Genomic DNA, 22,021 nt, shown 5'->3' on the forward strand with positions numbered 1-22,021 from the left:
TGCTCTCTTATAGTATCCAAGACTACCAGCCCAGAGATGGTCCCACCCACAAGGGGCCTCTCCCCCTTGATCACTAATTGAAGAAATGCCCCACAGCTGGATCTCATGGGGGCATTTCCCCAACTAAAGCTCCTTTCTCTGTGATAACTCCAGCTGTGTCAAGTTGACACAAAACTAGCCAGTACAGATTGTATAATTAGAATATTGTGCTCTCATATCTGTTTGTCATATCCTAAAATTCTTTCTCTTTAATTGGAGGGAAAACATGCCTCTCTCATTTTAAAATATTTTACCAACCTCCTATGCTTAACAATCTATCTCAATTTATAGCAAAGTAAAATTTTGATGAATGGTTTTAACATATTTCGTCAAAAGTGAGCTTTTCACATGTTGTGGTGTATTTTGGTTTGTTTGTCCAGTTTTGTACAATTAAACTCTTACTTTATGGGAAGAGAATGGTATTATTTTGTTTCTGTCTACATATTGTTGTACATTGGTTATAAATCCCAATGATGTCCAAAGAGCAAATCAATGGTATCAGAAAGCATTTACATTTGTGTAATAGTTATAGTGAAAGAGGAGCTGCTTTACGAAATGTTCAAGATTTTCTATCAGAAGGCCCCAGAATGGGAAGAAATACACAGGTGAGACCTCGCTTCCCTCTCTGCAGGTTGTGAGCATAGAGGCACTGCATATAGAAGGAACCCAAGTGTTTTTCATGAACTGCCTTGGAGACTACATATCCTGTTACAGGGAGTAAACTGTTATTAGAACTGCTTTGGAAAACAATCTCACCTTTCATATCCTGTCTTTATAGCTTAATAATGCTTCTATGTTGAAACATGTAATACTATAATTTTGAGCTAGAAAACCTTTCCTTCAAGAGTGCTTCAGGAAAGAATAAAATGTTTCTCAGCTAACAAATCGAGCGAAATGTCATGGATATTTTAAATAAACTTTTGAGAAGTAGTACTTAGAAACCCTGACATTTTTGTTTTTAATAGTAAGCCATGTCACAGTAAAATCGGGCAACTGACATCCAAATAACAGGAAAATAAAACAATTAGAAAATTAATGTGATCCATAAAGCAACAATGTATATATTTCTGTTCATTAAAAATAGTTAATTTTCGCTGAAAATGTGTTCTAGAGGGTACCTTCAAACTATATTTTCACACACTATTGAAGAAGGTGCTGTCTCTGCTGTAACTAACAAAATTTACTTCAAGGGACCTTGGAAATGGAAGCTGCTTCATATTGCTTACTGGACCTTTTCCCCAAACCGATGACTGAAACAATTCAGAAACAAAATACCCTACAAAATGAAAGTAAAGTTAAAAAATAACAGGGATCTCTACCTTTGTGGCAAGATAATGGCTAATTAGATTGTCACATGAGTGTTTTTCTTGAATACAGGCCATTTTATTCCCCCTTACAATACTCTTTTACAACATTGAAGTTTTGATATGAAATCAGATTTGTTGAAAATACTAAAATAAACACAATTATGATAAATAATCCTCTGTATTCATCAAAAGCTCAAAAACCTGAGAATCCTGAGAATCTCAGATACAAGTATTACTAAGTTCTGACGAAACTAGCAGTGTTTTGGAGTGTAACAGAAAAAAACATGATAAGGATTGAATAAGAGTGTGTTATATGGTTGGATTGATCTTTGTTCCAGAAATGAATCTAGCATTTAAATTTATTACATATCCATAAAACTTGTAAATGTGGATGATGCCATGGCATTGAAAACAAAACAAGCTATTCATCTGCGCAGTCTGTCAAATTCAGGTTTCTGCCACACGTTTATAATTTCCAACCAAGTTTTGAATCTAGAAGAGATTGCTTTTCACATTCATGGTCTGTAGCATCATGTTGATAAGTGGTTAGGAAAGTATTCTTGTTAGACTTGTTACAATTTGTTGATTGCTAACACCTTGGATGTCCTAATTAACATCCAAATGGTTATATAGAATATGATGTTATTATGTAACATATAATATGCAAGATATCATGAAGTCAAATTTTCATTCGCATATGTTAAGTTGTAATGGACTCTGTGTGGGGAGGTGTATATGTGTGTTTGTGTGTGTTTGAACACATGTGATATATATATATATATATATATATATATATATATATATGCTATATTGGATGAGTGGCATTACTTTTTTTTAGAAAGTTAAAAGGGGAAATTTGCAACAATTTCAAAGAACTCAAATGGTTGTATGGTACATTTACCTCACCCAATTGGTTTCAATATTAAAACTTGTACTCATGATTTCTGTGTTTATACTTCAGCCTACAGAAAACTTTGCTTTCCAAAGCATTAAAGAAAAGTGCCGACTCTCTTAAAGGCAGAGAACATAACTTCTGGTGGCTTGGTAGGGTAACTGATCAGTTAAAATGTGTTTTTGAGTGGAAGAGAGTCAATGAGAAATGTAAGGTCTGATCTTGGGTAATAAGAATATTTCAGAGTGAAACAAAGAATTAGGTAATATTTGAATGAGTTTCTTATTACATAGTCTTTAAACAATAGCAGTCTAACTGTGCAACACTGTTTTAAATACTATATGAATAGAATTCAGAACAATATATACTGTCAAAGAAATAAAAACAAGAATAATGGTATAATTTTCTGAACTGAAGCAAGCATAAAGAATGTTTATAAGATCACATACTATGAACTCATATTCATATTTCTATGTTTTATATAATATGAATATGTCAAATCAACACTTTCCTTATTACACTCTCAAAAGTACAATTGCTGGTGTCATTAGAGTTCATAATAGCTCCTTATAGAGGAGAACTCTTATCACCTGCAAATTTTGGCTATTACATTAAATTAAGATCTAGACTATCCTCAGGCCTGCTTAATGTATACCTTAAAATATCCCCTAACTTCCCTTGAAAGAAAAAAAAAAGACTCAATTATTACTGTATACATTGTGAAGCAAAGTAGTCTCATTCTTCAACAACCACTTCAGTGGACTTAGAAAATCAACCACAAAGCTATGTATTATTCAGTACCTCCTGGAAGCATACCAAAGCCTTTGGTACAAGTGATGAACGAGCAGGTATCGGTATCTCCCTCGCGCCTTACCTGGTTTGCTCCTCTTTAAAAGTCCAACCCCTGCTGTCGTCTACCAGACAGAGCTCATGGTCACTGGGTGAAATCCGAACTGAGTCGGTGATCATGATAACTCCACCATGTCACGGGCGGCAGCATCTCTCAGAGTCCCACCAGCTAAGTGCTTGAAACATGCCTGCAACAAACAAGCCCTTTCTTCATTATAATTGAAAAAATGGCGAGTCATGTCCTAGGACTAGGGGGTCTTCACTTCTCGGTCAGGGAATCAAATGCAGTATGTAAGGGACTCTAAATGCCCCTCAGGATGCTAAGACACACAAAGCTGGAGGGCTGAACTGTGTGCTTTTCAGTAAGTGTTCCCGCAGTGCATATCTCCTTCCCCATGCTTTTATTGACCTACTCAAACTACAAGCATTAACAAATATTATCACTACTAAAACTCATTAATATTATTAAATATTTATAAACCTTCATGGAACAGACCACCTCCAGTACTCTTAGTATTTTTCTGACTCAACACATACTTTTAAGGTCAATGAGATGCCATAGAGAAAACTTACCAGGAGCAAGAGCAGATGTCACATGATGGTATGGACTAAACACAGTATATTTTGTGAGCTCCGACACCCCAACAAAGCCAGCATTTCTACTATAAAAATTAGGTCACCTCTCTAACAAAATGCATGAGACACATCATTGAGTGCCAAATGCAAAGTACTATTGTAAATTCAGCAGTCCCTATTACCCATGGCAAGGTACAGATGGCAAAATAATAAAGAGAAAGGAAAGGATAGCCAGAGCCTAGGAAAATAATCAGATCACTGTGTGTGAGCAATCACACATTTAATGGTCTGATTGTTAAAGTCCATTTAAATACATACCTTGTTTAAACTCACAGACATTTCTGACATCTATTGATGGAGAAAATGCATTAACACAATCACTACCTTTTCCTGTGCTGATGCCTGCCACAAAGACTACTGAGTTCAGTAGGAATGCAAAATGGTACTGATAGACAAGGCTATTTGGTGATCTTCCCAGAGTAAACTTTAAGAAGAGATACTCCTTAAAAATCTAGAACAACCATATGTATGTATGTATGTATGTATGTATGTATGTATGTATGTATCTATCTATCTATCTATCTATCCATTCACTTACATACATGTATATATATAATATACATAAATAATAATTCATCATATATACACATTTGTATACTCTTTGTATTTTCTTGCTAAGTCCATGGGGAGACTCCTTTGAGTGATTATGTTCTGCAGGCTCATGGACACAGGTGTAAAATCTGAATTTAACAAGCCACAATATGATAGATTCCCATGCAACTTCAGCTACAGTTTCAGCTATTCTCTGAAGGCTACATGGAGACTTCATTGAAAGTCTCATCAGTGAGAGATCCTACCATTCTATTTCACCAAGGAAGACAAGAAAACAAGGGCCCAAAGTCAAGTGCACACCTCATTAAAATACAATATTTCAAAATATTTTTGAAAAACAGAGTTGTGTTTGTGGATAATAATGTACATGCTGTAATTTAAAACAGGTGTTTTACCTTCTCTCTCTCTCTCTCTCTCTCTCTCTCTCTCTCTCTCTCTCTCTCTCTCTCTCTGTCTCACACACACACACACACACACACACACACACACACACACACACATGCATGCACGCGTGCACGCATGTGCACAGCTTTAAATAATCAGCCTGTCAGTCCAAGCTCTGGTACTTATTAACTTTAGTTAGATCATAAGTACAAATTATTTTTATTCATGCCAAATATTTCTATGTCTCTGTTTTTCAGAATGCTAAAAACGTGATCAAATTAGTTATAACAGAAACTAATCTTTGTTTTTTGATTCTTCATGAAGGATATTGAAGAAGCCGCATACTGCTGGACAGATAACAGGAAAGCATTTATAAATGTAATTTTCAAGCTTCAAAAATGGATTAGAAGTGAGAAATTTCTGAGAGCTACCTGCTTTGAAAGTAGCCATCTGTGATTTAGTACCAACTCTTACATGTTGGCACTGCCTTTTGTTATAAAAGGGTACATAAAACATTAACAATTTGCTTTTAAAGTTAATTTATTTCATTCACTAAACAGAAGACATATTGATCAATTCTTAGTAGGGAATGTTTTTTGTAGTACCTTCTCCTCGACTATTGGTTTATTCTCATTTTGATTGAAAAAATTTTTATGAAGTATATTCTGATCACAGTTTTCCTTCTGGCAACTCCTCCAACATCTTCACCACCTCCCCACCCACCCAAGTTGACACTTTTTTTTCCTTTTTCTTAAAAAATAAAACAGGCATATAAAAATGAAAACAAACAAACAAACCAGAGTAAACAAAACAAACAAGCAGAAAAAAAGACTTAAAGAAAAAGCAAACAAAACAAAAACAAAAACAAACCACATACAGATGCAGAGACACACACATTTACATAGGTAGAAATCCCATAAAACCACAAAACTGAAAACCATAATAGATAAGCAGCAGATCTGTGAAGTTAAAAATAAATGCACAGAGAAAGCATTACGAGACAGAATACCTCCAAGAATAGCACTGAGTAAGTTTTGTGCTGGCCATCTGCTGTTGGGCACTGGGCCTGTCCCTAAGTGTGGTTTCTATACCCGATGAGACTCCACTGGAGAAAGCTAGTTTTCTCTTTGCAGGTGGTGATTAATTGGAGAGAGTTTGAATTTGAAATGGGAGCTTGGGTTCACCTTTCTTCTCAGTGCTGGGACCCCCATCTTTCTCCAAACATGGCAGACCCTGTGCAGGCTGCCATGGTCTCTGTGAGCTTGTATGTGCTTCAGTCATGCTGCCATCCTCTTCCCCACTCTGATTCAGTTCTTACCTTCTATTTTCCCTAGTCCCAATATCTAGACCATCCATAGATGTCTATTTTATTTTCCCTTCTTCAGGAGAGCCTTCCCTGGCAGTTAACACCTTACTCTATACCTAATCTCTGTGTGTGGTTTACAGCCTGCTTATCAAAAACATAAAAGCTAGCATCCACATATAAGCAAACAGATACTTGTTTTTATCTTTGGAGTCTCTATTTAGAGATCTGAACCTTTTAAAATTGGAATATTTGTTTTTTGATGAGCATCAATTTTTAGTTATTTTTATACTTTAGCTATTAGTGCTCTATTGGTTGTGTGCTTGGTAAAAATAAACACTTCCCATTCTGTGGCCTAATTCTATCTATCTATCTATCTATCTATCTATCTATCTATCTATCTATCTATCTATTCCCATATATCTATTCCTATGTGTGTGTGTGTGTGTGTGTGTGTGTGTGTGTATGTATGTGCGCTGATTAGGTTGTTTTGTTTATTTATTTGTTTGTTTATTTGGAAAGGAGGAATGTCAATGAAGAAAAGACCTTTCTCGTGTTGAACTGTAGGAACATCTGTCGGACGTTGTCTTGGTTAATGGTTGATGTACAAGGACCCAGTCTACTGTTGTCAGTTTCACCTTAGGCAGATGGTCATGAGATAGTTTAAAAACAAACAGAATAAAACAAAACAAAACAAACAAACAAGCAAATAAGCAGTTTGAATATGCCTTTGGAACATGCTAGCAAAGGGCATTTCTCAGTGGTTTTCCTTTAGCTCCCAATTCCAGGTTCTTGCTGTCTTCTCTCAAATGATATATTGTGATTATGATGTGTATCTTCAGATGTGTGTTTTGTGCTGTGAAGAGACACTGTGACCAAGGCAACTTTTAGAAAAGAAAGCATTTAACTTGGAATTTGCTTGCAGAGACGTTATCATCTCACTAGAAGCCAATAGGCATTACAATGATCATTAACTAGAACTTTACATCCTGATTCATAGGCACCCGGCAGCGATACTGGGCCCTGGATGAGACTTTTTTTTTTCTTCTTTTTTAGCACTAATTCACAATAAGGAAACCAGAGCTTAAAATTTTATTCTAAATCACATAAATATAAAGTAGTGGAGGGTGAGACACCATACTAAACAAAGCCACATCTCTTAATCCTTCCTGAAAAGTTCTACTAACTGGTATGGTGATCAATTAGTCTAATACATGAGCCTGTGGGGGCCATTCTTGTTCAAGTTACCACAATATAACAACCCCTAAACAACCCCCTTTTTTTCTCAAGTTAGTTTTCATTAGAGTTCTATTACAGCAACAGTAAGCGAACTATTACAATGCATCTATATACTGCACATCGGGAAAATCTGTTGTTTTAGAAGAACTTGAGAAGGTTTGTACTCTCCATCTATCATGTCCATCCTTGAAATCAAACCCTGGTTGCTGGTTTTGTGGTGAAGGACCCTTCACCACTCAGTCTTATTGCTGGCTCAGAAAACATTTTTTTTTTCAATAGCATTTTTGTTTGTGAGAAACTAGTACTCTTTGAAAATGAATTATAATGAATGTATTTTATTGTAAATTTCAATAATCTTGATATAAATATTTTAAATTAGTTTTAACCCATGTTCCAAATGGTTCCATGGTTTACAGAAAGCAGGGTATAGAGACATTATTGATAAAATAATATTATGTATGAATTTAAAACTAAACAAGACAAAAATAAAACTTGAACAAAGACATAGATGAAATTCACACCTACAGAAACATTATATTTTTGTGACTTTGTCTACCCTTAAGTGGTCTTTACTGAGCTGTGCTTCTCCTTGTCTTTCCTTATCCACAGCACTACAGCCTTTTGAGTCTATGGCATTGCTTTGAAGAAAGCTTTCCAAAGGATCCCCTCTGCACTTAGACACGCATTTTATAGGCTATTGATTTGTATTTGTTGGTTTGTTGCTCTTTAAACATTGTCTAGGGGATGCGTTTCATCTTCCCCATAGAGGCAGGCTGCATAGCCCCCTGGGCAGTTATAGAACTAGAAGAGTAGAGAGCACTCTGTGAGCTCACTGCTCTCCTTAAATGACTGTTCAGTGTGTTTTGCAATATTTGGATGGAAGCAACTCATTTTTTTCCAAACAAACATCAAAAGCATAATCATAGGAAATGTGGAAAGAGCTGGATTATCAATAATCAAACTTAGGTTTATTCAGCCTCTAAAATTTCAAAGCTACTTCTGCAAATGATTTTTTAAAATCAGAGGGGTTCTTTCCTGTTAGTCACAAACACATTGCTCTTAGTCCTTCCCCCTTTCATTTAGTCACATAAAGAAACTACACTTTCTTCTCTAGTAGGCAGACACCACCCGGAATTACTAAGATTTCAAAGCATTAGCTGCACTTTCATGTATAGTTTTCTACTTAATCGGCTCAAAAAACTATGAGTTGTACTTACTTTCTGCTGAAGAAAGAAATGATCGGAATGATTGAGTTATTTGCCCAAGGATAAGCAGCCTTGGAAAAACTACAGTCAGAATTCCAATGCCCTTAATTGATAGTGTTGTGTTGTCAATTAAGAGCCTATAGATTGAATTTGAGCAACTTGCTCAGTCTATAGATGAAGAGCTTAGTCTCAAGAAAGTGATGTGACAAATCTGAGGGTGTTTGGATCACAGGACGATCTATGTGAATACCTAAAGGCAAGATGCTCCTGCCTCTCCAGTACCTGGTCACTAGCATGCTCGGCATGGTGTCTCAGCATTATAGATTTCCAACTTGCTTGATTTTTTAAAGAACTATGTTCCTGGTAGTTTTATTTTACAAAGATACCAAAGCCAACAAACAACACACCAGTATTTCTGAGTACACATTTTAAATGAGCAGAATTTGCTGAAAGCGACAGATGATCTCTCTCACCACTCTCTCCAATTAAACCAATAGAGACATAAGGAGAAAATGGTCTTAATAGATGGTGACAACACCACTGCTTTTACTGTAATATAAATAACATGTTGCTATTTTGCTGATGCCCATTTTTGCATATTCAGCTGCATTATTAGTAGCCACAAACATGAAATAATCTCTCCAAATATTCATGTAATAGTAACCTGATATCTTTTTTTTTTTTTTCAACTTAGCAGGGATCCTAAAGTGACACAAAGTATCAAGGACAATTCCATCAATATCTGAATCCAGCACTGGAGACTCACAGATGATTCTCCCAGTTTTCAGCTCTTATCAAAGGTGTGTAATTCTCATTTCATTCTGGTGTGCAACCTTTCCAACTCAAACAGGACATGTCCCTCTTTGCACTTTATTTCCTTAAAATGCAGCATCTATGCCTCACTTTCCCTAGCTTTTCTCAACTGAGGGGTATCTTCTTTTCAGGTCTATTTTCAGTCTGTGCTCTCCCTCTGTGCCACTAAACAGAACTAAAAGAAAATGTTTTAAAAGATAAATTAGATATCCTTTTAGAGGCGTGGGGTGTGCAGTACAGGCCAGTGATCTTCGAGTGAAGGAAATGCAGAAGGGAGAACCTTGCTTACTTTCCAGTTGTCTCCTGTTTAGTGACAGCAATTTGATGTCAGACTGGAGCTGAAACAGGATGGCCCAGCACTGTGTAATGACATGTTCCTATTGGCTCTGACCTGAGTCCTTACTTGCTTAAACCTGAAGCTCAGGTAAATATCACTCAAGATGGACTCAGATCCTGTATCTGGGTCCTTTTCTACACACACACACACTCCTTCCTATGTATTTAGCTATTAAAGGAGAAAAAGAAAGAAAACATTCCACATTCAAAATGTGGGGTAGGATGTACTTAAGTAAGTGTTTTCAGTAACATTTACCTTATTATTGTTATTATTATATGTAAGTACACTGTAGCTGTCTTCAGAAACTCCAGAAGAGGGAGTCAGATCTCCTTTGGATGGTTGTGAGCCACCATGTGGTTGCTGGGATTTGAACTCAGGACCTTCAGAAGAGCAGTCGGGTGCTCTTACCCACTGAGCCATCTCACCAGCCCCAACATTTACCATTTTAAGATTTTTTTTTTTTCATCGAAATATCTGAAGCCATAGATCAAGGTTTCCTTTTTTGAGACTAGAAAAGGATGTTTAGATTAAGACTGAATAAAAGAGAAACAATGAGGTCAAGAATTGATGAAACAGTAGAGAAGTCACAGAGAAAATCGACAAGGCCTTAGGTTGTTTCCGTGAGAAATACTAAAAATGTGTCAGACACAGAATATAAAATTTATATGAATTTCTTAAAGCCACTAGAAATGGGCATCTTATGGATAATTTTATAACAATGGTTTTGAAAATTTACATGAAATAAATATGTTCCTTAAAAGATTCTGAAAAAGCATGTCATAACTAAGCAAGTTTGTTACATCAGATAACCTTAATCCATCATTTAAAAGCACTTGCAGTTATTAAATGGTTTTAAAATACTAATCTTTATTTTCAATTAAAAGCTGAAAGAGAAATAGTTTTCAAGATATTTTATAAGTACAAAATAAACATGACAGTTTCCAAAGCCTAACTATTTAAGGAGTGGTCTAACTATGCCATGTTTTAGTTTATTTCTAGCTCATTAAGGAACCTCCACATGGATTTCCCTTGTGACTGAACCAGTTCCCACTAACACCAGCGTTGAACTTTCTGTCATGCAAACCAGCATTTGCTGTTACTCTTTTCAATCTTAGCCTTTCTTAATGGGGAAGATGAGATCTCAAATCCATTTTCATTTGCACTTACCTGATGAATAAATATTTTGAACATTATATATATAATTTCCCAGACATTTTTAATTCTTTCTCTGAGACACACATACACATGCAGCCAGCATGCTGGGTTCAATGTTTTCTCTTTTTCTTTTTTCTTTTTTTAAACTGAGTGGTGAATTAGTTAAAGCACCTGTTGCTCTCAGTGGCTCCCTCACCTGCTGCACCTCCCCAAGAGCTCTGAATTTGCAATTGAAACACACACACACCCACACACCCACCCACCCACACACACACACACACACACACACACACACACACCAGCTAATTTTGATATGCCTTGACTAGTTCAATGGTTGGGCACATCTAAACCTCCCTGCAGCTAGCTCACAATCCCTCCCAGCATTCCTGGCTTACCATCTCCTTAATCTATATTTTATCTTTGCTGCTCTGTTGCCTTCTGGGCAGCCCTTCATAGGGCTGCATTCCCTTTCCACCTGCACTGTGGGGTACTTTCTCTCCTGCAGCTCTTCAATCTGATTTCTCTCCCTCTGAGTCATGGTGATTATCATCTTCTTCTCCCTCTCTCCTTGGTCACTTGCCCATGCAATCTAAAAGTCCCACTTTCCACCCCTCCCTTCTCAACCATTGGCTGTACTGCCATTCTTTTTAATTTTGTTTTTTTGGATATTTTGTTAATTTACATTTCAAGTGTTACTCCCTTTCTTGGTTTCCCTTCTCCAAACCCCTTATCCCCTCCCCTCCCCCTTCTATAAGAGTGCTCCCCCCACCCCCCAGTCCCAACTCCAATTCTATATTACCAATTGAAGACAGCTGTGGAGGCAGGGACCCTCAGCCTCTAGAAGTGGGGCTTTTGGAAGAGGAATTAAGGTAAAGCATTAGAACTGATTCCCAACACACAAGAAATTGGGAGGAAAGAGTGGTTAGGGAAGTAGGGAAGGAACTTAAAGGTAAATTTAGTCAAAACACATTATATGCACTAGCTGAAATTCTCAAAACATAAACTATAAATAAAAGAGAGGTTTTTCATGGCTTCCAATCAAAAGAAATAACAGTAAAGAATGATTTGTAGCCCATGAGATGTCTATTCTATAATGCAGGCTTGATTGCTTCCTAGTAATGGGGAATTTTCACAAGTTGGAAGAAAAGGCATACCATTATAAAGGAGATTTCACTGAGAAAACTAAAAACAAATAATTAAATTTATTATTTTAATGTACTTTTAAAACATCATTTTTCTGTAACAATTAATATAGCAGTTACAAATGAACTTTGCTATTTCTCCTCCTCCCCAAAATCTATTTACCCATTTGATGATTATTAACCCAAATGTGTTATTAATGGTCTAAATTTGTATAGACAAAATAAATTTTCAAATGTGTTTACCAAGTTTTACATTCATTCTTGATTGCCAATGTCAGCTTTGTATTTTAGTATTTTAGTATGGCTTAAGCTTATATTTAAAGAGATAGCATAATTATAGATTATGTGTGTGTATATGTATGCATGTATGTATATATGTATGTATGTATATAATAAACAGCATTGGTATAGAGGTTTGAATAGATTTGGTCCCCATAGACTCATGTGTTTGAATGCTTGGCCCAGAGGAAATTAGGAGGTGTGTCCTTATTAGAATAGTTGTAGTCTTGTTGGAGGAAATGTGTAACTCTGGGAGTGTTCTTTGTGGAGTCTTAGGCTGAAACTGTGACCAGGATGGAAGAGAGCCTCTTGCAAAGGATCCTGTGGAGTAGAGTCTCTCTCCTGGTTGCCTTCAGATCAAGATGTAGAACTCTTGTGAAGGTCCTCAAGTTACAGTCAACATCATGCTTAGGGTTCAAGACTTGATCTCTCCTGTATAGGATCAATGTAAGTCAAACGTGTTGCCAGGAGGCCACACTACAGCATTCAACAGAACCAAATATGCTATTTTCAGTCAACATAATCTTTGATGGACACAAAATTACAGAATCTGATAGAATTAATAAGCAAACTTGTGGTATTATTCAATTTGAGGCTAATATACAAATAATTGAGGTTTTTCTTTATGTCAGTAAAAAACCCCAAACAAACCCAGTAACAAAAAATATTTAAAAATACAATTATAGCACCCTAAATCCAACTAGAAAATTCATCAAAAGATATATTTAGTGAGTAGAAATATAAGACAGGCCCCATAATTTATTCCTTTGCTATTCACATCCTATAGAATTCTGCCCTGTCATTGGGGTAGAGACCAAGGACCATGGTTGGATATCATTTTCACAGTTACACATGAATTGATACCCAGCTGTGAAGAAAGAGAAAGGGGGTCTTGGGTAAGTCTGGCCTGATCAGGTAAATCTATGACAGAAAGCTAAACTTCAAAGAACTCCCCTCTTGTTAGCTTGAAGACATAGCCCTCATGTGTCCTACAGGGAAAGAAAATGAGTTCTTTCATTTTCATAGTTAGGAGACTTGGAAAAATAACTCTGGGTCCTGAAGAGATCTGTCACCAATGGCACAACCTCAAATACTTCTATAACAAAAACCAATACTACAAAGGAAAATATAAAACAAAGTAAATAATCCCATCAGTCTGAATTTAATGAAATCTGTGAATTTGATGGTAAATATGTTTTTGATAATACAATAGCTATAGAAGACCAAGAAAACCCAAGGCTGGGTGAGTTTAGAAATCTTGACTTTTAGAGTTCCCCTGAGATGAGAGTAAGAGGATGGAATACTGACACACGTAGATAAAAAAAATCAAAGCAGTAACATGCACATTAATAGTCATTTTAAATCAGCATCTATTATGAAAATATAACACTGACATGAAGACTACGCAACAAATTAAGTGTATTGGTCACCACAGTTACAGAAGGGAGTTAAAGAAAGTCAGAAATGGCTAAAAAGCAACATTGTGTCTTATCTACATAACCATGCTTTTACAGAAATATATAAACAAAAGATTTTAAGCCTATATAATGAAATGCCAACACTGGTTAAAATCCGACATTTATGACTTTGTGGAATATACACCTAGCTACTATCTACCACTTGGTTTGAAATATTTCCTTCAAAAGATAATTTTGAATGATGGAGATGGCTCAGCAGATAAGAGGCCTGCATCACAAGGCAGACAACCTCATTTCAATCCCTGGAACCAATGTAACAAGCTAGATAAAGTGGCACGTGTTTATAATGCCCACACACCTATAGTGAAATGGGGGGTGGAGACAGGAAAATCAGCAAGGAGTTCTTTGTGGGTGAGGTATCCCGCAGCACAAACAGCACAGTGAGGACAGTAGAGATGCCATCTCAGCAGGGGGCAGGAGAATGCCCACTCCTGAAAAGCTGCCAACTAACTCCATACATGTGCAGCAGCATGCATCTTAGGACAGAACATCTGTGGGTGCTACAAAGCATGATGTGTGCCTCGATGGCATGCAACCTTTACCTCAGAAAGATTTCTACCTGAAGTACACTGATGAATAAATGGATGAAGTCTTTGCCATCAACATTTCGTTTTCTCATTTGAATTTCAGGATAATTGTGGTTTTTGTCTCCTAAATCGGAGTTTTACTTAGGCTTTTATTGGTAAAATCGTGCAGAGTAGAAAAATGAGCCAAGAACCAAGGTCCACCAACCCTGTGTCTAACGATGAAAATTGAACACTAATGTGTAACCATTCACTAAAGGCCACTTTGTTAATATATAATTTTGAAGGTAAATGTCAGTATATTCATTTCATAGAGATGCACACAGACTCAAAACATAATTATTCTAGAAGAAAACATGGGATAAAACACAATCTACAAAAATATTGATAGTTTAGGACTTCATGTTATGAAAGATACTGTTAAGGTGGCGAAAAGATAAGCACATATGTATTTTATATAAACCTATACACATAGATAGATATATGTAATACATAATATATATATATATGTGTGTGTGTGTGTGTGTGTGTGTGTGTATGTTTGTGTATGAAAACAAACAAACAAATCTCATCAAAACTAGCACAAGGTGTGACTCTGCAAGCATTTTATCCAATGAAAATCAAAAACCTTAATAAAGCTGGGGCTGTGGTTCAGTTGTTAGAGAATTTTTCTAACAAATGCAAGATCCAAATTCTACTCTCATCATGGAAAGAATACAAAGCTTATAAAACTAGGATTTTGCAAGGGTGTGGAGAAGCTTGAATTGTTATAAAATATTGATGCAACTCTATAATAATAAAATCACTTGGAAAACAATTTGAGGTTTCTTAGACACACTTAGAGCTGCTATATTTCTGGCCACTCTACATGGAAGACACATTCTTAACATGTGTGTGGGTAAATCAGTGTTCTGACTACACAGCAGCATTCTACACTGTCATCAGAAGAACTGAACTCTTAAATGAACCACACCACGGTAATCCAGAAAGTAAAGGTTCCAAAGGACAGAAGCCAGGATCCCCAGAAGGTCCCTTCCCCAAGGAAGATAGCTACTTCAATTTAACCTCTGTCAGTGAAGCCATGTGTGGTTACAGGAAGTATCTCTGTGTTTATCTGAGAACATGCACATGAAACAGAAAGAATCCAAAGAAACTCAAGAAAATACTTGATTGCCGTGGCTTTGTTCGATATCTTGACTACGGTTCTAGAAGTGTGTATCTGTGTATCTAAACACAATGTGAAATATACAAAAATATGTACAGCTTATTATATGTTGGCTACAATTTAATAAACAACTTGATGAGACAGATTAAATATAACCTTAAATTTCATTTAAGTATCTTATATCTATAATATGACCCCTACACCCAAGACTCAAGGAACATTATAGGAAACTGGGTGAAAAATTGTAAGTCAGAGAACTAGGACATCTGAGTGACCCAGAAATTTCTCTCTCTTCTAGAACTGAATTCCTAGAACTGCTGAAAAGTTCAACTGGCTTCTAGAGCAGCATGAAGGTCTGTACTGAAATTAGGTAAGTCCTTGGTTATCAGTCAACTGCCTGCTTTCCTCACCTAGACATTAGTTTTGGTGTATTTGATACTAGTGACTATGTGATTAATCTCTACTTTGAAAGTAGTCTTTCCAAAGTGAATACATCTACAGGCCACCTGAGTTATTTTTATTATTACATTTGAAATTAAAATTTGATAACCTTATAACGCATGTTATCTAAAATTTTATTTATAATTTAGAATATATTCAATAAAGCATCATAATACAGACAACCAAGTAAATGGGAAGATGATTTTTTGGTCAGATGATTGAAACTGAAGTGGGATAAGGAAAAATCATGAAAAAAATTAAAAGCGAAAGGAGATTCCTATGAATGAAAATGCTGAATTAATGTTTAAGCTGAATAGTTGCTGAATAAGACTGGGGTTTGCAATAGCAACAAAAAATACTATATAATATTGCAATGTTTGACCCTGAATAAGGAGCTTGTGACACTTAGAAAGTCATTAGGTTAACTTTCAATTAATTGCTATCAAAAATTATTTGAGTTTTGCCTAAGATTATAGTGCAACTGCTGTACTAAAGAACCCCAATGTGATTTCATTAGTACTCTCCAGTACAAGGTAGACTCACTAATAGGCTGCCCCAGTTGCAGCTCCCACTTGAAATAATCACTTACATTACTCTTATCCCATAGGAGTTTTCCTAACAGACAAAAATCACCTTGTGACTTTATATTAATCAGGGTTCTGCTGTGTCAGGGAAAAACAGAAATCTGACCTTCGTGTTTTCAGTGACCCAAAGGGAGCTATTTATTGCATTAAATGACATGAAAACCCACAAAATATAAAGAATCTAAGGCAGACATAATAAATCATCACCATTTTTTCATACAAACTGAGTAATATTCCAGATTCTGAGCAAAATACCAGCAGAGAATAGTGCTGACACCTGTTCTAAGAACTGATGAAGAAGGTACATCAAATGAAAGTTTAATCACTGATTTCCTATTGCGCAGTCAGTTTCCTAATGAGACCACATAATTACAAGTGAGAGAATTCAGATCCCTGGCTAATACATAATTATATCTGGAAGCATAGCTACTAAACTGGGAAACTGAATCATTTCAGGAAGATACTTTGCAAATGCAAGCTAGAGGAATATTTAATGAAGGGGATGCCCTGGGTTTCTTAATTACACATTCAAAATTTTAACAGATTTTTGAGCAAGATCCAAAAGGCCCAATAGGGTTTGTTGTTGTTTGTTTGTTTGTTGTTTGCTTGTTTTTTGTTATTGTGCAAAACAATTCCCTCAATAGTATAATTGAAATTCTGTGAAATAAATGTTTGATAAGACTCAATTATAGAGGTGTCATTAAATTTTGGAAACAATTGATGATGCACGTTCTTTGTCCCTTTTGTTCTAGAATGATTACAATTCCTGACGTCATAGAAAGAGCAGAAAAAATCGCAGACTCTTGACTCTCTGTCACTCTCTGTAACATTGCCCACTGTTGCACTTTTGAGTTGAGGTGATGGATGCTTTCAGGACCTTCAAACATCTCTTTCTGAAATTCTATTTGGAAAGAAGGTCCTCGTCAAGGGCAAGCTTTTAAATGGAGTTGGTGTCAAATAATAATGTTTTTCTTAATGCAAATTGAAATTGGATGAATGTAAGGAGCTACAACAAATAGTAAGCCAAGGTCTTGTCCACATTACAGCTAGCCATATTGACAGAATTCTGCATGGTCCTGAGAATGGCACTTGTTTAAGAGGACCTAAAATGTGGGTATGCTGCTGGTGAACAACAACAGAACTTCAAACAAAATGTCCAGTTGGAAGTGATTTTTGGTCTTGTAAAATCCTGAAACATAATCAGAGCGTAAAATAACATACTTGGATACAGCTGCCTCCATGGTTTAAGAGAACAGATGTCACTTAATTCTCAGACCTAATCTGAGACTCACAAAGTTTAGAAATCAGGGAGATACTGAAGTTTAGAGCAATAAACTACATTAGAGATGCGAATTCTTCATTTCATGTCTTAACTCCTTTGCGAGACACCACTGAGTAGGTTCCCTATTCAAGATCCTGCATTTATTTTAGCATCGAGAAACATAAAACCAGAAAGATGAGGTAGTTTTCTCTAGTCACTTTGTGCACATATACATCATGTATATATATGCATATGTGTATATATCATATATGTATGTACATATAAATTATGTTATATATTTATGACATATGTAGTGGTGTATATTAACTTTGCATATGAAATATAATCTTTCAAATGTAATATCTCTAAGTAGTGTTAGGGACATAGGCTAGGGATAGAATGACAAATCTTTTATTATTACATAGAAATAAAAATCTGTAAATTTCAGTAAAAAGCATGGCAAATCTTTTTGTGTTTGTTTTTTTTGTTTCTTTTTGTTTGTTTTTTGTTTTTTGTTTTTTTTTTTTGGGACAGGGTTTCTCTGTATAACCCTGGCTGTCCTGGAACTCAGTCTGTAGACCAGGCTGATCTTGAACTCAGAAATCCACCTGCCTCTGCCTCCCAACTGCTGGGATTAAAGGCATGTGCCACCACTGCCCAGTGTGGCAAATCTTAAATTGTTGATGATATCAAGGAGTTAGAATACTCTGATAAGCTAATAGTTACCAATAAATGGCAACATTATCAAATATGAATAAAGAGAAAACATGTCCTCTAAACAATGAGCTGTGACTCTTCATAGAACAAGTTTGCATTTCTCAACCTTCCCTTGTGCTTCTAGAAGTTTTAGAAGTGACAAGAGTTTTTTTTTTTTCTTTTTTCCTGAGGAAGTGTAAGTTATTTGGATCGACTAAAATTTTATTATCTACTCAAGTATCAAGTATTAATAAAAAGAAGATATATTTGTATGTATTCCAATTTCCAGTTCATCTCTGTTTATTGAATTTGATTAATGTCCATTAAAATTGTGCAGCTCTTATCTTTTGTTATAATAATGGTGTATGATTTTTAAAGATGTATAATCTTTAGTGGGTAAAGGATGTGATTCTGGGACAGACAGTCTGAGTTTACTAAGTTTAAAGTGACCCTGCTATTTGTCATTTCACCTTGTGATTATTATCCCGATTTCAAAGACACTCTTAGCCTCGAGTTTCTCACCTATAAATACAGATTGCAATATGTAATCTTCATTTTGCAGAATTCCAGAAAATTTAAGTAGACAAATTTTATTAAGTATTTAGTAAGTATTGATAAAAAATAAACAGTGTACAAGGGGGTCAGAGACTATAACACTCTAGGGTATTATGATGTCAGGGAAATGCCACAGAGAAGGCATACTAAAGGGAAAACTACATTTGTAAAGCCAATAACATAGAGTCCATTGCTCAGCAAATCACTCTTCTGTGTAATAAGTATAGTAACAACCCAACAGAAGAGTTCAATGACATTAAGTATTTAAGAATGTAGTTATTGAGACTAGATATTTAAAAGTATAGAGAAGTTTTTATATTGTTGAGAATAGTTCTCACTCTCACGGGTTTCTTTCTTTTCTTTTCTTTTCTTTAAATTCCACATGAATTTGAGAATTGCCTTTTCTTTCTCTGTGAAGAATTGAGTTGGAATTTTGATGGAGATTGCATTGAATCTGTAGATTGATTTTGTTAAGATGGCTGATTTTACTATGTTAATCCTGCTGATCCATGAGCATGGGAAATCTTTCCATCTTCTGAGGTCTTCTTCGATTTCTTTCTTCAGAAACTTGAAGTTCTTGTCATAAAGATCTTTCAGTTGCTTGGTTAGAGTCACACCAAGATATTTTATATTATTTGTGACAATTGTGAAGGGTCTTTTTTCCTTAATTTGTTTCACAGCCCATTTATCCTTTGTGTAGAAGAAGGCTACTGAATTGAGTTCATTGTATACCCAGCCACTTTGTTTATCAAGTATTGGAGTTCTCTGGTCAAAGTTTTAGGGTTGCTTATGTGTGTTAAGCAAATGTCATCAGCAAATAGTGAGACCTTGACTTCTTCCCTTCTAATTTGTATCACTTTGACTCCCTTTTCTTTCTTGTTGCTCTGGCTAGATCTAGAGTACTGTATTGAATAAATAGAGAGTAGGCAGCCTTGACTTGTCCCCAATATTAGTGGGATTTCTTCAAGTTTCCCTACATTTAATATGATGTTGGCTACTGGTTTGATGTAGACTCCTTTTATTATGTTTAGGTATGTGCCTTGAATTACTGAACTTTCCAATACTTTTAACATGAAGGGGTATTGGATTTGGTCACAGGCTTTTTCAGCATCTAATGAGATGATTATGTGTTTTTTTCTCTGTGAGTTTGTTTATGTTGTAGATTATGTATACCATGGAGCAATAGTGATTGTAAAAACAACAACAACAACAACAACAACAACAACAACACGCATGGTATTGGTACAGATGCATACAGGTAAATCAATAGAATGGAATTGAAGGCCCCAAAACAAATGCACATACCTATGGTCACATGTTCGTTGACAAAAATGTCAAAAACAGTGGAAAAAAAGACAGCATTTTTCAACAAATGATGCTGGTGCAACTGACTGCCTGCACGTGAAAGAATGCAAATTGATCCATTTTTATCTTCTTGTACAAAGCTCAAGTCCCAGTGGACCAAGGCCTCCACATAAAACCAGATATGTTGAATCTAATAGAGAAGAAAGTGGGAAAGAGCCTCAAATTTACCAGCACAAAAATTTTTCCTAAACAGAAACAATGGCTCAGGCTCTGAGATCAACAATTGACAAATGGGACCTCAAAATATTGAAAAGTGTCTATAAGGCAAAGAACACTGTCAGTATGACAAAACAGCAACCTACAGACTTGGAAAAGATCTTTACCAACCCTACATCTGATAGAGTGCTAATATCCAAAATATACAAAGAACTCAAGTTAGACTCCAGAGAACCAAATAACCCTATTAAAATATGGAGAGCAGAGGTAAACAAAGAATTCTCAACTGAGGAATCTCAAATGGCTGAGAAGCCCCTAAAGAAATGTTCAACATCATTACTTATCAGTGAAATGGAAATTGAAATAACCCTGAGATTTCACCTCACACCAATCAGAGCAACTAAGATTAAAAACACAGGTGACAGCAAATGCTGATGAGTGTGGAGAAAGAGGAACACTCCTCAGTTGCTGGTGGTGTAAGCTCCTAAAACTCCTTTGGAAAACAATCTGGCTGTTCCTCAGAAAACTGGAGATACTTCTACCTGAAGACCCACTATACCACTACTGGGTATATACCCCAAAGATGCTCCAATGTATAACAAGGACACATGCTCCACTATGTTCATAGTAGACTTATTTATAATAACCAGAAGCTGAAAACAAGCAAGATGTCCTTCAATGGAAGAATGGATACAGAAAATGTGGTACATTTACACAATGTAGTAGTACTTAACTCTTTAAAACAATGACTTCATGAAACTCACAAGCAGTTGATGGAACTAGAAAATATCAATCTGAGATAATCCAGACACAAAAGGACACAAGTGGTATATACTCACAGTAAATGGATATTATTCTGAAAACTCAGAATATCCATGATAGAACTGACAGTTCATATGAAGCTTTGAAGAAAAAGCAAATTGTGGATGCTGCAATCCTTCTTAGAAGGGGGAACAAAATAATCAGAGGAGGGAGAGGGAGAGAGGGACCTGGGAGGGACAGAGAAAGGGGTGGGAAAAAAAGGAGGGAAGTCCAGAAGGTTGGGAAAATGAATAGAAAAATGTAGCAGTTGGCGGGGGGGGGGGGGATGGAGAACTGGGTGGAGCCACTAGAAAGTCCCAGACTCCAGAGAAGTGAGTGGTTCTCAGGACCCAATGAGGAGGCCATTAGCTGACATACCCATCAAAGGGGTGATAGAACCTATAGAGACCCCTCCAGTACAGAGGCACAGCCTGCAGTTGAGCGATGGCACTACCCACCCAACTCAAATTTTTTAACCCAGAATTATTCCTGTTTAAAGGAAACACAGAGAAAAGAAATGGAACAGAGGTTGAGGAAAGGCTATCCAGAGACTGTCCCACCTAGGGATCCATCCCATGCGCCGACACCAAACCTGGGACACGTTTGCTGCTGACAATAAGTGCTTGTTGACAGAAGCCTGTAATAGATGCTCCTTGAGAGGCCCTGCCAGCATCTGACTCATACAGATGCAGATTCTCAAAGCCAACCATCAGATGGAGCCCAAGGACCCCAAGGGGAAAGTTAGGTGAAGAACTGAAAGACCTGAAGGGGATTGCAACCCCAGAGAAACAACACTATCAACTACCCAGAATCTCCAGAGCTCCCAAGGGACTAAACCACTAACAAAAGAGTATACATCCGAT

General features: G+C 36.3%; 1 protein-coding gene across 4 annotated transcripts in view; it reads right to left on the reverse strand.

The window, feature by feature from the left end:
* Lingo2 (leucine rich repeat and Ig domain containing 2) overlaps positions 1 to 22,021 on the reverse strand; it is a 1,146,745-nt gene that overhangs the window by 303,703 nt on the left and 821,021 nt on the right. For all 4 annotated transcript variants that reach the window (XM_029533363.1, XM_021222170.2, XM_029533362.1 and 1 more), the window contains one exon: positions 3,113 to 3,275. The gene's annotated coding sequence lies outside the window, so the exon portion shown is untranslated. The remainder of the gene's footprint in view (positions 1 to 3,112; positions 3,276 to 22,021) is intronic.

The sequence above is a fragment of the Mus pahari genome, chromosome 22, assembly GCF_900095145.1.
Source record: "Mus pahari chromosome 22, PAHARI_EIJ_v1.1, whole genome shotgun sequence".
Classification (NCBI taxonomy): domain Eukaryota; kingdom Metazoa; phylum Chordata; class Mammalia; order Rodentia; family Muridae; genus Mus; species Mus pahari.